The sequence below is a fragment of the Schistocerca americana genome, unplaced genomic scaffold (genome assembly GCF_021461395.2).
Source record: "Schistocerca americana isolate TAMUIC-IGC-003095 unplaced genomic scaffold, iqSchAmer2.1 HiC_scaffold_796, whole genome shotgun sequence".
Classification (NCBI taxonomy): domain Eukaryota; kingdom Metazoa; phylum Arthropoda; class Insecta; order Orthoptera; family Acrididae; genus Schistocerca; species Schistocerca americana.
The window spans coordinates 30,001-35,000 of NW_025726562.1; the positions used below are offsets into that span (position 1 = coordinate 30,001).

Genomic DNA, 5,000 nt, shown 5'->3' on the forward strand with positions numbered 1-5,000 from the left:
AGGACGTCCCACGATACATGCCAGTTAAACACCGACGGGCGGTGAACCAACAGCGTGGGACACAAATCCAACTACGAGCTTTTTAACCGCAACAACTTTAATATACGCTATTGGAGCTGGAATTACCGCGGCTGCTGGCACCAGACTTGCCCTCCAATAGATACTCGTTAAAGGATTTAAAGTGTACTCATTCCGATTACGGGGCCTCGGATGAGTCCCGTATCGTTATTTTTCGTCACTACCTCCCCGTGCCGGGAGTGGGTAATTTGCGCGCCTGCTGCCTTCCTTGGATGTGGTAGCCGTTTCTCAGGCTCCCTCTCCGGAATCGAACCCTGATTCCCCGTTACCCGTTACAACCATGGTAGGCGCAGAACCTACCATCGACAGTTGATAAGGCAGACATTTGAAAGATGCGTCGCCGGTACGAGGACCGTGCGATCAGCCCAAAGTTATTCAGAGTCACCAAGGCAAACGGACCGGACGAGCCGACCGATTGGTTTTGATCTAATAAAAGCGTCCCTTCCATCTCTGGTCGGGACTCTGTTTGCATGTATTAGCTCTAGAATTACCACAGTTATCCAAGTAACGTGGGTACGATCTAAGGAACCATAACTGATTTAATGAGCCATTCGCGGTTTCACCTTAATGCGGCTTGTACTGAGACATGCATGGCTTAATCTTTGAGACAAGCATATGACTACTGGCAGGATCAACCAGGGAGCTGCGTCAACTAGAGCTGAGCAGCCGGCCGCCCGGGAGTGTGTCCCGGGGGCCCGCGCGAACACGCAAGCGTCCGCTCAATTATTCTGCAAACAGGAGGAGGCTGAGCTCCCCTGCACCATACACCTCGAAACCCTCTCAGGTCCCGGCGGCGCGCAGCGCCGTCCTAAGTACTTGGTCGGGTTCGAGAGAGGCGCAATCGCCCGGAGTTTGGCGAGTAGACGCTTTAGGTGCGACCACCCGTGCTCCCAACTGAGCTTGCCGCTGCCGACAGAGGCCCGGGAGCGTGCTGTCGTGGCATTGCCGGCGGGAGACAACACGCGCCACCTACGGTGACCGGCAGCTCCAACGCCAGCGCCACAGAAGGACAAAAGCCCCACTTGGGTGCCGAAGCGAACTCTCCCAGCACAGCGCACGCGCCAACACGTCCGCACAGCTGCGATACAAACCACCTGCGAGAACCGCAGAGGCGACCGAGCAGCAGACGGCGTCGCGGCGCCGAGCGCCGGGCGGCGGCGCATCCTCAGCGCACACAGTCCTCAATCGGACCAGCACACTGCAGATGTCCACCGCGCTTCGCACCGGGCCCGCGAGGACCTACTTTGGCCGCACGGCGCCGCGTGCAGGGTGCGCCGGCGCGCAGCTGCGCCGCCTGCCGCCTCCGTCGGCCGGCGCGCCTGCCACTGGCCGCCCCCACCAGCCGGCTGTAGCGCGTGCGCCCACGCACCGCACGGCCAACACGCCGGGAGGCCCCCCCTCACCGGCCGGGGACGGTCCCACCCAGCCACCGCCGCGTATCGCTTCACACCCACATGCCATTCACGTTCGTGGGCATGGTGGGTATCGCTGCAACAACCGGTTGGTAGCTCAACCGATCGTCGCCATCACTGATTCACCCCTAGCGAGAACAACCGCACCACAACGGTTTACCAGTTGTTCATTTGCGTAACGTCACCAGCAAACGTAGGCGTCCATCGCCATTTGCAAATTCAACGATTGTTGCATGCCTGTGTCAGGTGTCACGACACACTGTCTGCCCACATACACGCAACAACATGTCCACGCTTAGCGAACACGTGGAAGGTGGCCCCCGTACGTATGCGATGTCCATTGCGCGAACGACTGTCAACCGGCCTCTGTCGCATGTCGCAGATGTGGAACGCAGTGCACCGTGCTATCACGGTGTGTGAGAAGAGACGACTACGTCTGACAACACGCGCCACTACATCAACAGACGGCTCATGCTGATCGCCATCCAGGGCATACCACACTGCAATCCAGCTCTTATAGGGAGACGACACGTAGCTGAGTGCACAACATTTGGACCGCATGGTTCGCCGTTGTTGGCGCAGTCGTTGTACGGTCACATGTACCACGATGTATCATTCAGTACATGAGGACCAATGTGCAGTACAGTGTGTGATTTGGACGTACAACATCAGCGGACAGTTGACACAGGCCGTACCACAGCGTAGGCTAAGTGCTTCGCCATGCGAATGCCAATGAACAACTGCAAATGCCAATGAACAACTGCAAAGGGCATTGAGCATGTACGTCCTGCTGCCATCCACATTACAGTGTATAGCTGCAAGGTGTTTAACATGAAGCGATACACTGGGGACCGGGCAGTGCGAGTAGCAAACTATATTGCGGGGGTTGCAGTTAGGCAACACTACACTAATTTAACGCGTCGTATGACAATTACAGAGCAGGTTAAGGCCCAACGTGTGTTGGGTTAAGGCCCAACGTGTGTTGGGTTAAGGCCCAACGTGTGTTGGGTTAAGGCCCAACGTGTGTTGGGTTAAGGCCCAACGTGTGTTGGGTTAAGGCCCAACGTGTGTTGGGTTACGTTAAGGGGCAATGTGGGTTACGTTAAGGGGCAATGTGGGTTACGTTAAGGGGCAATGTGGGTTACGTTACGGCGCAATATAGGTTACGTTACGGCGCAATATAGGTTACGTTAAGGGGCAATGTGGGTTACGTTACGGCGCAATATAGGTTACGTTACGGCGCAATATAGGTTACGTTAAGGCGCAATATCGGTTACGTTAAGGCGCAATACAGGTTACGTTAAGGCGCAATACAGGTTACGTTAAGGCGCAATACAGGTTACGTTAAGGCGCAATACAGGTTACGTTAAGGCGCAATACAGGTTACGTTAAGGCGCAATACAGGTTACGTTAAGGCGCAATACAGGTTACGTTAAGGCGCAATGCAGGTTACGTTAAGGCGCAATGCAGGTTACGTTAAGGCGCAATACAGGTTACGTTAAGGCGCAATGCAGGTTACGTTAAGGCGCAATGCAGGTTACGTTAAGGCGCAATACAGGTTACGTTAAGGCGCAATACAGGTTACGTTAAGGCGCAATACAGGTTACGTTAAGGCGCAATACAGGTTACGTTAAGGCGCAATACAGGTTACGTTAAGGCGCAATACAGGTTACGTTAAGGCGCAATACAGGTTACGTTAAGGCGCAATACAGGTTACGTTAAGGCGCAATACAGGTTACGTTAAGGCGCAATACAGGTTACGTTAAGGCGCAATACAGGTTACGTTAAGGCGCAATACAGGTTACGTTAAGGCGCAATACAGGTTACGTTAAGGCGCAATACAGGTTACGTTAAGGCGCAATACAGGTTACGTTAAGGCGCAATACAGGTTACGTTAAGGCGCAATACAGGTTACGTTAAGGCGCAATACAGGTTACGTTAAGGCGCAATACAGGTTACGTTAAGGCGCAATACAGGTTACGTTAAGGCGCAATACAGGTTACGTTAAGGCGCAATACAGGTTACGTTAAGGCGCAATACAGGTTACGTTAAGGCGCAATACAGGTTAGGTTAAGGCGCAATACAGGTTAGGTTAAGGCGCAATACAGGTTAGGTTAAGGTACGACATAGGTTAGGTTAAGGTACGACATAGGTTAGGTTAAGGTACGACATAGGTTAGGTTAAGGTACGACATAGGTTAGGTTAAGGTACGACATAGGTTAGGTTAAGGTACGACATAGGTTAGGTTAAGGTACGACATAGGTTAGGTTAAGGTACGACATAGGTTAGGTTAAGGTACGACATAGGTTAGGTTAAGGTACGACATAGGTTAGGTTAAGGTACGACATAGGTTAGGTTAAGGTACGACATAGGTTAGGTTAAGGTACGACATAGGTTAGGTTAAGGTACGACATAGGTTAGGTTAAGGTACGACATAGGTTAGGTTAAGGTACGACATAGGTTAGGTTAAGGTACGACATAGGTTAGGTTAAGGTACGACATAGGTTAGGTTAAGGTACGACATAGGTTAGGTTAAGGTACGACATAGGTTAGGTTAAGGTACGACATAGGTTAGGTTAAGGTACGACATAGGTTAGGTTAAGGTACGACATAGGTTAGGTTAAGGTACGACATAGGTTAGGTTAAGGTACGACATAGGTTAGGTTAAGGTACGACATAGGTTAGGTTAAGGTACGACATAGGTTAGGTTAAGGTACGACATAGGTTAGGTTAAGGTACGACATAGGTTAGGTTAAGGTACGACATAGGTTAGGTTAAGGTACGACATAGGTTAGGTTAAGGTACGACATAGGTTAGGTTAAGGTACGACATAGGTTAGGTTAAGGTACGACATAGGTTAGGTTAAGGTACGACATAGGTTAGGTTAAGGTACGACATAGGTTAGGTTAAGGTACGACATAGGTTAGGTTAAGGTACGACATAGGGTAGGTTAAGGTACGACATAGGTTAGGTTAAGGTACGACATAGGTTAGGTTACGGTACGACATAGGTTAGGTTACGGTACGACATAGGTTAGGTTACGGTACGACATAGGTTAGGTTACGGTACGACATAGGTTAGGTTACGGTACGACATAGGTTAGGTTACGGTACGACATAGGTTAGGTTACGGTACGACATAGGTTAGGTTACGGTACGACATAGGTTAGGTTACGGTACGACATAGGTTAGGTTACGGTACGACATAGGTTAGGTTACGGTACGACATAGGTTAGGTTACGGTACGACATAGGTTAGGTTACGGTACGACATAGGTTAGGTTACGGTACGACATAGGTTAGGTTACGGTACGATATAGGTTAGGTTACGGTACGATATAGGTTAGGTTAAGGTACACATTGTTGTAAGGAAAGGTTTAATGGGGGGCGGGGCGGGGCGGCCGGTTTGTTGATTGTGATTATAGTAAGTGGATGCCTGCGGCATCATCTGATTTGCCACGTCAGGATGCACCTTTGGCTCATGACAGGCGGCGCTCTCATTCCATGCTTGT

The 5,000-nt window shown here is 51.1% G+C and overlaps 1 non-coding gene across 1 annotated transcript in view; it reads right to left on the bottom strand.

The window, feature by feature from the left end:
* Positions 1-720, bottom strand: part of LOC124591051 — a 1,910-nt gene extending 1,190 nt beyond the window's left edge. The window contains exon 1 of the ribosomal RNA XR_006976906.1: positions 1-720. This exon is cut by the window's left edge and continues 1,190 nt beyond it. This is a non-coding gene — a ribosomal RNA (small subunit ribosomal RNA).
* Positions 721-5,000: the final 4,280 nt, after the last annotated feature.